General features: G+C 38.4%; 1 pseudogene; it reads right to left on the bottom strand.

Moving 5' to 3' along the window:
• Positions 1–9,014: 9,014 nt before the first annotated feature.
• LOC107777222 (putative late blight resistance protein homolog R1A-10) lies at positions 9,015–11,055 on the bottom strand (annotated as a pseudogene).
• Between the last annotated feature and the right edge of the window lie 365 nt (positions 11,056–11,420).

Here is an 11,420-nt window from a genome sequence, read left to right as displayed (position 1 = left end):
TTTACTATAAGTAATAGTCTGAAAGAAATACAACTGTCCGAAAGAAAGAAACAGTAGAACAAAAAAGATAGATGGGGACTTCAAGGTCTGTGGACGCCGACAGATCTACCTTGAGTCTTCAGATAGCGGTCCAATAGCGAAATCTCGATCAACCCGAGCCGGTACCAAAATCTGCACAGAAAGTGCAGAATGCAATATCAGTACAACCGACCCCATGTACTGGTAAGTATCGAGCCTAACCTCGATGAAGTAGTGACGAGGCTAAGGCAAGGCACCTACAAATCAACCCGTACAATTTAACAGTGTATATACAAATAACAATAATGAAGAGCTAGACAGGAAATATCGGGAGGGGGAAACATACTGGGGGAAATATGAGATAAGGAACTACAACAGAATAATAACTGGAACAACCAATATACTAGGAATTAACAGAAACAACGAATACAGTAAAGGAAAAATGCACGGCATCACCCTTCGTGCTTTTACTCTCAATCTCATCATAAAAACAATAGAAATAGCACGGCATCACCCTTCGTGCATTTACTCTCATATTATGGAACGACATCACCCTTCGTGCATTAACACTCACAATATGGCACGACATTACCCTTCATGCATTTACACTCACAATATGACACGACATCACCCTTTGTGCATTAATACTCACAATATGGCACGACATCACCCTTCGTGCATTAACACTCATAATATGGCACAACATCACCCTTCGTGCATTCACACTCTCCCTTACCATAATGAAATGCATAAATAATAATAGGGAGATAGAATAACAAGTACAGGCCTTACTTCAACATTTGGTTCCACAATATCAATCTCAACTTTGAAATAAATACTCGATTATCACCAGAAAATCCGTAAACATGATAAGAACGATCAATTTAACAACACTAGTATAAACACACAGTAATTAGGCATAGGAAAGAGACAATATAAGAAAAATGAGAGAAACAAGGAAAACAAGTAAATTGGCGGCGCATAAGTACTAGTCACCTCACATATACGCCGCTCACATGAATTTCACATAACAAATAGTCTGAGGTTCCTAATTTCCTCAAGTCAAAGTTAGACACAACACTTACCTTGCTCCGAAGGCCACTTAATTCTCAATCACAGCTTTTCCTCCAGAATTTACCTCCGAACCACTCGTATCTATTAAAAAATGACTCAATAATATCAAATATTGCTAAAGGAATCAATTATATTGCATAAATTAAATATCTCAAATTTTCCTCAAAACAAAAATCGAAAATCGACCCCGGGCTCGCTTGGTCAAAACTCGAGGTTCGGACCAAAATTTATTTACCCATTCACCCCCGAGCCCGGATATATAATTGGTTTTTGAATCCGACCTCAAATTGAGGTCTAAATCCCCAAATTTCCGAAATCTTTAGTTTCTACCCAAACCCCTAATTCTACCATGAAAACTCTAGATTTTAGGTTGAAAATTTATGAAATGAAATGGGTAATTGAAAGAAAATAGCTTAGAATCACTTACCAATACTTTGGGGAAGAAAATGACTCTTGAAAATCGCCTCTAGTCCGTTTGGTTTTTGAGAAAAATGAATTTATGGCTAAATCCCGTGTTTGGATTCTGTTAAGTGCTGGGCGACAGTGTGCATCGCGTTTGTGAGGCCACTGTCGCATTCGCGAAGAGAAGAGCTGCCAAGCCTTTACGTGCGCGAGACCTTGCTTGCGTTCGCGATGGTTACTCCTCCCTAGCCTTTGCGTTCGTGAAGAAGGATCACTGACTCTCCCCCAGGTGTGCCTAACACTACGCGTTCACGAGGAGCTGGTCGCGTTCGTAAAGGGTAGTGCCCCCATCGCTTCGCGTTCGCAAAGAAGAAAATTTTAGCTGACCAGTTTACTCTTCGCGTTCGCGAGAGTACCTTCGCGAACGCGAAGAAGGACATGTCAGAACACCAGAATCTGCAGAAAACTAGATTTTCCAAAGTCCAAACATCCTGTGGCCTTTTCGAAACTCACCCGAGCCCTCGAGGGTCCAAACCAAACATGCACATAAGTCTAAAAATATCATACGAACTTGCTCGCGTGATCAAATCGCCAAAATAACACCTAGAACTACAAATTTAGCAACAAATCAAATAAAATTCTCAAGAACACTCTAAAATTCCTATCTTCTCAACTGGACGTCTGAATCACGTCAAATCAACTCCGTTTCTCACCAAATTTCACAGACAAGTCTTAAATACTATAATGAACCTGTACCGGGCTCCGAAACCAAAATACGGACCCGGTACTAACAATGCCAAACATCAATCAATTCTTAAAAATAATAAATTTTCAGACTTTTAATTTTCATCAAAAAATCATAACTCGAGCTGGGGACCTCCGAATTCGATTCTGGGCATACGCCCAGGTCCCATAATTCGATACTGACCAACCGAGTCCGTCAAAATATGAATCCGAACCCGTTTACCAAAAATATTGACCGAAGTCAACTAAAATTAACTTTTAAGGCAAAATTCTTATTTTCATCAATTTTCAACATGAAAGTTTTTTGGAAACACGCCTGACTGCACACGTAAATCGAGGAGGGTAAAAATAATATTTTAATGCTTAAGATCTCAGATTCAAGTTCTAAAACATAATATGACCTTTTGGGTCATCACATCTTGATGAACCAGGTTCTTCACTGATAATTCTCTTATGTAAGTCTAAATTTGCCAAAATAGAGAAAATATCATTAGAGATTAATGAATCATTTTAACACATGTCACAAGAGTATACTATTGAAAGTATGAGTCTGATAAAAAATTAATCTAATTATATACACATTTTCAGATTTTCTAACCAAAAATAATTTTTTTTAATATTTCTTTTTCAATTTTTTTTCGTTGTGAATTCTGAACAGGTCCTTTTAGGTGATATTAATAATCCCTTATTCTAACATGTTCCTTTCAAAGTGATCTCGACTTAGGGCTTTTGTGAAGATGTCAGCTATTTTCTTGTCAGTAGCACAAAATTCTATAGTGATCAACCCTTTTTCATAGTTATCCCTCAAAAAGTGATACCTAACATCTATGTGCTTAGTTCTCTTGTGATGAACCGGGTTCTTGATCATACTAATAGCACTAGTGTTATCACAAAAAATGGGGATACAGCCAACATCAATTCCAAAGTTCATTAATTGCTCTTTGATCCACAACAATTGAGCACAACATGAAGCAACAACAACATACTCAGCTTCAGCAGTAGAAAAGGCTACTGAATTTTGCTTTTTGGTAGCCCAAGAAACAAGACATGAGCCAAGAAAGTGTGCCATACCTGAGGTGCTCTTTCCATCCACTAGAAAACCTGCATAATCAGTATCAACATATCCCACTAGATTGAAATTACTACCTTTTGGATACCATAGACAGAGATCAGTGGTGCCTTTTAGATATCTCAAAATTCTCTTGACAGCAGTCAAGTGAGACTCCTTTGGATTTGCCTGAAATCTTGCACAAAGGCCTACACTGAACATAATGTCAGGTCTACTAGCAGTGAGATACAACAATGAGCCAATCATTCCCCTATACAACTTTTGATCAACAGATGAACCAAGTTCATCTATATCCAACTTTGTAGCTGTTGCAATAGGAATGTCAATTTCTTTGGAATCTTCTATTTTAAACCTTTTAAGCAACTCTTTTACATACTTCTGCTGATGGATCATAGTTCTATTTGAATTTTGTTTAATTTGTAAGCCTAAAAAGAAATTAAGCTCACCCATTATGCTCATTTCAAATTCACTCTCCATTAGTTTAGCAAATTCTTTACTTAACTTATCAGTAGTTGCTCCAAAGATTATATCATCAACATATATCTGAACTACCAAGAGATCTTTACCTTTTTCTTTCAAGAACAAAGTATTGTCAATTTTACCTCTCTTGTAGTCATGCTCAAGCAAAAACTTTGATAATCTTTCATACCATGCTCTTGGAGCCTGCTTGAGCCCATAGAGTGCTTTGTCAAGTTTGTACACATGATCAGGCCTTTCCTTGCTTTCAAACCCCAGGGGTTGCTTGACAAACACTTCTTCCTTTAGATAGCCATTGAGGAAGGCACTCTTGACATCTATCTGGTGGAGGGTGAATTCCATGTAAGCAAAAAAGGCTATAAGGAGTCTTATTGCTTCCAACCTTGCAACTGGAGCAAAGGTTTCATCATAGTCTATGCCCTCCTCCTGGCTATATCCTTGAACCACCAATCTTGCCTTGTTCCTTGTAACAGTTCCATCTTCATCAAGTTTGTTTCTGAAGACCCATTTTGTGCCAATTCTCGATCTGTCCAAGGGTTTTGGTACCAGATGCCAAACTTGACTTCTTTCAAATTGGTTGAGTTCATCCTGTATTGAATTTACCCAGTCTGCATCCTGCAAAGCTTCAGCAACAGTTTTAGGTTCAATAAGAGATAAAAAAGCATCAAAAGTACAAAGATTCTTTAATGAAGATCTGATTTTAATTCTAGAGGTTGGATCAATAATTATGTTCTCAATGGGATGAGAACTTTGATACTTGTAGGATTTCACAACTAGCTGGTTTCCCTTTGATGTTCCAGTTTTGTTGCTGTGGAACAGGTTCATGGACATGTTCCATTGAGGTTTGAGGATCATTTCCTCTTTTTTCTATTCCCCCTGTCAGGTTGCCCTGGGTAGAAGGACCTATTCCATCACATGTTCCTTCTTCTAGTGCAGCTTTAGTCTGGGCTGTAGTTTCATTTAAGTTTCTCACCAGCCCAATTGCTTCATCATCATGTTCATGTCTCTCAGAAAGGATGTTAGTTTCATCAAAAATCACATGAACACTTTTTTCAACACACATAGTTCTTTTGTTATGGACCTTATAAGCTTTACTATGTGAAGAATATCCCAAGAATACTCCCTCATCACTTCTGGGATCAAACTTATCTAGGGAGTCTTTCTTTACCATTGTTGTGCACAAAGCACTTGCATCCAAATGCCCTAAGATGGGATATGTTTGGTTTTCTCCCTTTAAGTAACTTATAGCGAGTCTTCTCTATAAGAGATCTAGTCATGTACCTATTTATGATGTAGCATGAAGTATTTATAGCTTCTGCCCAAAAGCTATGGGGCAGTTTACTAGAAAGAAGCATAGTCCTAGCCATATCTTCAAGTGTCCTATTATTTCTTTCAACTACTCCATTTTGTTGTGGAGTCCTAGGAGCAAAAAAATTATGATCTATGCCATGCTCATCACAAAATTCAGCAAATTTAGTATTTTCAAGTTTAGTGCCACGATCAGACCTAATTGATGCAAGTTGATTTCCTAGTTGCTTATGAGTTTTTCTAACAAAAAAAGTGAACATGTCAAATGCTTCATCTTTAGATGTTAAAAACAATGTCCAAGTAAACCTAGAGTAAACATCAAGAAGCACTATCACATATCTTTTACCACATCTGCTTAATATTCTCATTGGACCACAAAGATCCATATGGACCAGTTCCATCGTCCTGGTGGTTCTTACCACTTTCTTGCATTTAAAAGAGTATCTTACCTGCTTTTCCCTTGCACAAGCCTCACAAACTTTGTCTTCCTTGAACTTGATGTTAGGCAACCCTATCACCAGGTCCTTGGAAACTAATTTGTTGAGTTGACTCAGACTTGCATGTCCAAGTCTCTTGTGCCAAAGGAGGGGATCATTGTGCAACACACTTAAGCAAGCAAGTTCATTTTCTGTAAGTGTGGACAGATCTACAATATATATATTGTTCACTCTTTTTCCCTGCAAAACAATCTTGTCAGTGGTAAGATTAATCACAAAACATTTGGTAGAGGTGAATGCTACCAAGTTATCTCTATCACACAATTGTGATACACTGATTAGACTGTATTTTAAGCCATCTATCAAGTAGACATTCTCAATAGAGTGAGAATCAGTCTTACCTACCTTTCCAACCCTAATGATATCACCTTTCTTCCTATTTCCAAAGGAGACATTACCCCCTTTGAAGTCCTCAAGTGAAAGGAACTGGTTCTTGCTTCCTGTCATGTGCTTTGAGCAGCCACAATCCATGTACTATATTTGGCTGCTTCCCTTCACTTGGACCTGTAAAAGGAAATCAAGTGTTAGTATTAGGAACCCAAACTAGTTTGGGTCCCTTGCAAAATGATGAATCAAATTCTTTTTAGCCCAACTTGGTAGCCTATTCTTCCCTTAAATAAGTTCTTTATTCTTTTGGCTTGACTTATCTTTTGCATTGCATTCACTTTTATAATGACCTGTTTTACCACAGTGAGTACAAATCTCGTTCTCAAGAAGTGTAAGGTACTTGCTTTTGGGATTCCATTTAGGTGGCAGATTCCCAAAGCCAAGTCCTCTTCTATTGCTACTATGATGTTCCTGTAGCCATGAAAGTTCATCGGAGGACCTGTTCCATTTACAAGTTCTGTCTAGTTCATGCTTGACTTTGCCTAGATCCTCCTTCAAAATTCTAACATGCTCATCCTTCTTATAAAACTCATCTTTTAGTTTACCTACATTTTCTTCTAGAGTGAGTTGTGTGCAATCATCTATCTTCTTACTTGTTCCTAATTTTAGTTTTAGGTTTTTAGATCTAAGTTCTAGGACATTTGATTCAAATTCATGATCCTGGTTCTTTAATCCAATATTTTTACTTATAGTCTCACTAACCCTAAGTTCCAGGTTCTTACACTTTGCTTTCAAAATCACACATTCCTTAGACATTTGTTCATTTTCATTGTTTACATCCTCAGATTCATCAATGAAATCTAGAAGTAATTCAGATAGCCTTTCTTTAGACAAAAATTTAATCTTGTCTTTGAGATGAATTACACTTACCTCAGATTCCTCATCAGATTCTCCAATGGCCATAAGTGCTTGTTCATCTCTATCTTCATCATCTGAGCTTTCATCTGAGCTTTCTCCTCAAGCAACAACCATAGCCTTTGTTGATCCTTTGTTCTTCTTGGGTTTAACCTGTTCCTTCTTCCTGTTTCTTCATTCAGCTCTTTCCTTCTTCCATTCAATTTCTCATTGAGGGCAGTTCTTGATGTGGTGATTAGTCTTACCACACTTGTAGCATCTCTCATTGGTTTGCCTTTCAGTAGCCTTTGGTTTGCTGTAGCTTCCACTTCTTGAAGGACCCTTTCCTCTCTTTAGGTACTTCTTGAAGTCCTTTGTGATCATAGCCATTTCATCATCTTCTAGATCAGAACCTTCAGTGATTCTGAGTGCCATGCTCCTTTCCTTCTTGGGTACATCCATCTTCATGGTTTTCCTTCTAAATTCATAAGCAGTGAGATTTCCAATTAGCTCATCCAACTTAAAAGTGGCAATGTTCTTTGATTCCTGAATGGCAGTGATTTTGCTCTCCCAAGTAACTGGCAGAACCCTTATCAAAATCTTCTCAACTCTGTCTTCTTCAGAAATAATCCTTCCAAGAGACTTAAGTTTATTTTTCAATGTGGTGAACCTTGTATACATCTCTTGGATGGTTTCCCCTTCCTTCATGGTGAAATTCTCATATTGAGAATATAGTAGTGTTCCTCTGGACCTCTTCACTTGAGTTGTTCCTTTCATGGGCCACTTGCAAAGTGTCCCAGATTTCCTTAGCAGTGGTATAACTTTGGATTCTACTGTACTCATCTGGACCGAGTCCACAAACAAGCCATTTCCTGGCTTTAGCATTCTTCTCCCATTTCCTCAAGTCGTCAGCAGTGTAGTCAGCTCTTGTCTTTGCCACCTTTTCTCCTTCGTCATTTATCTTCATGGTAGCCAGTGGTCCATCTGTGACAATGTCCCATAGCTCATAGTCTTCTCCTATGATGTGATCTCTCATCCTATTTTTCCATCAAGAGTAATACTGGTCGTTGAATAGTGGTGGCCTAGCAGTGGATTGCCCTTCCCACTTTCCAGGCAGTGCACTCATCTCGATCTTCTCCTAAGGTGTTAGCCTCTTCAAGGATAACCCGCTCTGATACCAATTGATGTTTTTAACTTCAATACTTCAATACCACACAAGAGGGGTGATTTATGTGGTGTCCAATTTTTCACGTGCACAGATTATAAAAGGACCTGGTTTTTCTATGTGTTCCTTGTATTACTGTTGCGGAATAATAAATTCATAAATTAAAGAACACAAGAATTTTTACATGGAAAACACCTGGCTCAAAAGGTGAAAAAACCACGACCTACTTCCCAGTAGGATTTTTCCAAAACTCTTCACTAAATCACTGAGCCAAAAACTGCATTTACAAAACATTTTTGTAAACCTAGGATTAACTCTAATCCCGTTGTGGCACACAACCTCTAACTGTTGCGACAACTTCAAGTTAACTCTAACTTGAATACTCTGAGTACCTATTATAATTGCCTCTAGATAAAGCTGAAAGGTACAATATGAAAGCACCTACTACAATTGAACTAGAATAAAAGACAAACACTTGGAACTGGTTCTTCTATCTAGTTCATGTAGCTTCAGGTTTGCACATTTGAATTACACACGAATTGCTTGCAAAATGCCTTGCTATTTTGCTCTCAATTCACGTTTAACTTCTTCTTTTGTGCATGCCTGTAGAATGAGAACATCCTGCGATTTATAGAGTTAGTAGAGTAGAAAATAACTAGAGTTCTAATGCTACTCTTCCTTGGTAGAAGAGTTCTAGTTGATCTCAACTTCTAAGTCTTCCCTTATCTTGGATAGTGTTCTCTTTGATTAAGGAGTCCTTCTCTTTATCAATTATGCAACTTTTTCGATCAGGAGATATCAATTATACCACGTTAAGCTTATCTCCTTCACGTGCATCCCACATGCTCGAATCTGCCCGTATCTATGCACACAAGGGGTGGACCTGGTTTATGCCTGAGCTTCCTTTGTCAATCTTCAACACTAACCTTCACTTAGGCCAACAAGATGGATACAATCTTATTGAAAAATCTCTACGGATAATGATACTAGCAGGAGATGAATTTGACTAACCCTTCACCTTCACATTGTGGCATTTGAATCAGCTTCGGTAAGAAATAGTGAGCTTGAATTTAATGCTTTCTGGAGTTTGTTTCTCTTTTCTCTTGCGTTCTATTTCTTTTGCAGAATCACCTGCTTTGCTTGTGTTTTCTAGCACCATCTCTTGAAGGTATTCTAAATCGGCCAGCTCCGGTGGCACCATTGCAAGATTAAGACATGAGACATAAACAAGGTTCCTAAGCCTCGGGAAGGAACAATTTGATGCCTCCATGATACGAGTTCTGCCCTTTCAATCCACAAGACTTGAAGTTTCCTAAAACCACCTACATCCATCTTCTAAGAATTCCCGGTGAATGCATTTTCTTCCAACTTTAGGACCTCTAGACATTCCAGCTGCCCCAACCTATTCAGCTCATTCCACTCAAATCTTGTTTTTGATAGAGTTAACTTCTTCAGTTTGGGTAGATATACAAAGAATGCTAAAGGAAGGTGAAGAGCTTTATTCGTATCATCATTCAGTAGTGTCAAACTTTCCAGACACTCTAGCACTCGAAAATTACTGAATTCACCCTTGCTAGTTTCAAGAAAAGTTGCCATATTCCCTTTAATACTCAAATTTTTTGAGATTACTAGCCTTTGCAAGAACATCTTCCCTGGTTGTAACTTTCTGGTGCAACCAGAGAAAGAGTTTGCAGACAAAAACTTGTAGAGGTAGTAGGGGCGGCAAATTTGCAGGTTTGTTGGTGCGCAGATGGCGCAACTGTGACATGTTCTATATGTTAGCTTTTATATCAAGGGTGGGCTTTGATGTATTAAGCATAAGAGTTTGTAAATTTCAGAAGTAACTAAAGAGTTTAGGAAGTTCCTTGAAATCACCTGAGATAGCAATATACCTCAAGTGTAATAGCTGGTAAAATTCCATAGGAATACTAAATTTGAGGGATTCAATATCCAAGATCCTGATAAGGGGAAATGCTTTAGGGATGAGTTGGACATCGATATTTGAAAGGTCAATTTGTTTATAATTTGAGGAAAAATATAAGAAAGATCTAACATGGTTTTCAGTTGTAGTTTTGGAGATAAAATTTGTCGGAACAGATGATTGAATAGACAATCGACGCGAAGTATTTGAGTTTTGTATAGAAGGACTATCTTGACCATTTGTGAGACATACTTGTTGGATAAGACTAAGTCTAGTAGCCTGCATAATGCATAACTCATGTAACATGTCACGAACATGACATGTTTTTATTTGACCGCTAGACCTCTTCGCAATTACCATCATTAAATTTCTATTTGCAAAGTCATTCAAATAACACACTGCTATCTCCTTAATTTCGCTACCTGGCAAGTTAGAAATAATGAGCCCCTCAGCAATCCCCAGAGACGGATCAATTTCCAAGCAGGGATATCAAAGCCTCGAGGAAAGGCACCAAAATACAAGAAGCAAGACTTTCTATCTTGAGGCAAATGATTTTAACTCAGTCCCACAATCTTCAGACATCTCTTATTAGTATCTCCCAACATTTTCCTTGACTACGCTCCAATCAACCTCTTAAAGCTCCTGCAATAACCACAATTGTAAGTGCATGGTACTACACTATATTTTTCTACAATGCCTTCTCTATGTTCTACTAACTCAACAGGACAATGGCTATCGCCAAAACCTCTATTTTCCAACAGGTGGAAACTTTCCTTCTGATCTCGAAATTTCAGATAGTGAGGATCAACATTTACCGATCTATCCACATCCCACATGTACGTGTCAAGTGGTCATCATGTCTTGTTTTCTGGGAAAGCTGTCCTAACAAAATCTACAACATTTGTCTCCCACACAGACATTTACCTCCGTTAGCCACACGATAACATATTTCCTCAGCTATCTCTGTCTCATTTTTATCTTGGAACTCTTCAATGCATTTCGTGAACCCTTTCAAAATACTAATAAAGATGTCCCCTTTTATATATGACTGTCCGACGAAAACCCAAATGCAACTAAAAAACTCATATGGAATCTTAGGATCATTATAGATTTTTCTTGCAAGTGTGGTTTTACAATGTCCAGGCATAGAATTGGCCATGACTATATAAGGAGTCAAATCACCCTTCCACAGCCAATGAGGAACTCAACAAAAAAGTAAACGAATAATGGGATTGTATATGGTCGAAATAGATTTCGGCCTTCGTACGTTTGATCGAGTTCGAATGGTAAGCGACCGAAGTGAGACTTCGAGACGAGTTTCGAAGATAGTACAAACAAGCTTTGAGCTCCAAGAACGATCGAGAAATTGGCTCGGTATCATTATTGAGCCCATGACCAAATCGAACCGCAAGGCAACGTGAAGGTTGTCGGAGACGCACAGACCGATTGACACTCACCCCGAATGTCAAACTCGAACCAAGGCCGAGGGTTCGACCCAATACCGAGCTCAAGCCAATATCGAGC

This window comes from Nicotiana tabacum, chromosome 12, assembly GCF_000715075.1.
Source record: "Nicotiana tabacum cultivar K326 chromosome 12, ASM71507v2, whole genome shotgun sequence".
In the NCBI taxonomy this organism is placed as follows: Eukaryota; Viridiplantae; Streptophyta; class Magnoliopsida; order Solanales; family Solanaceae; genus Nicotiana; species Nicotiana tabacum.
This window is presented reverse-complemented; position numbering and strand designations above follow the sequence as displayed.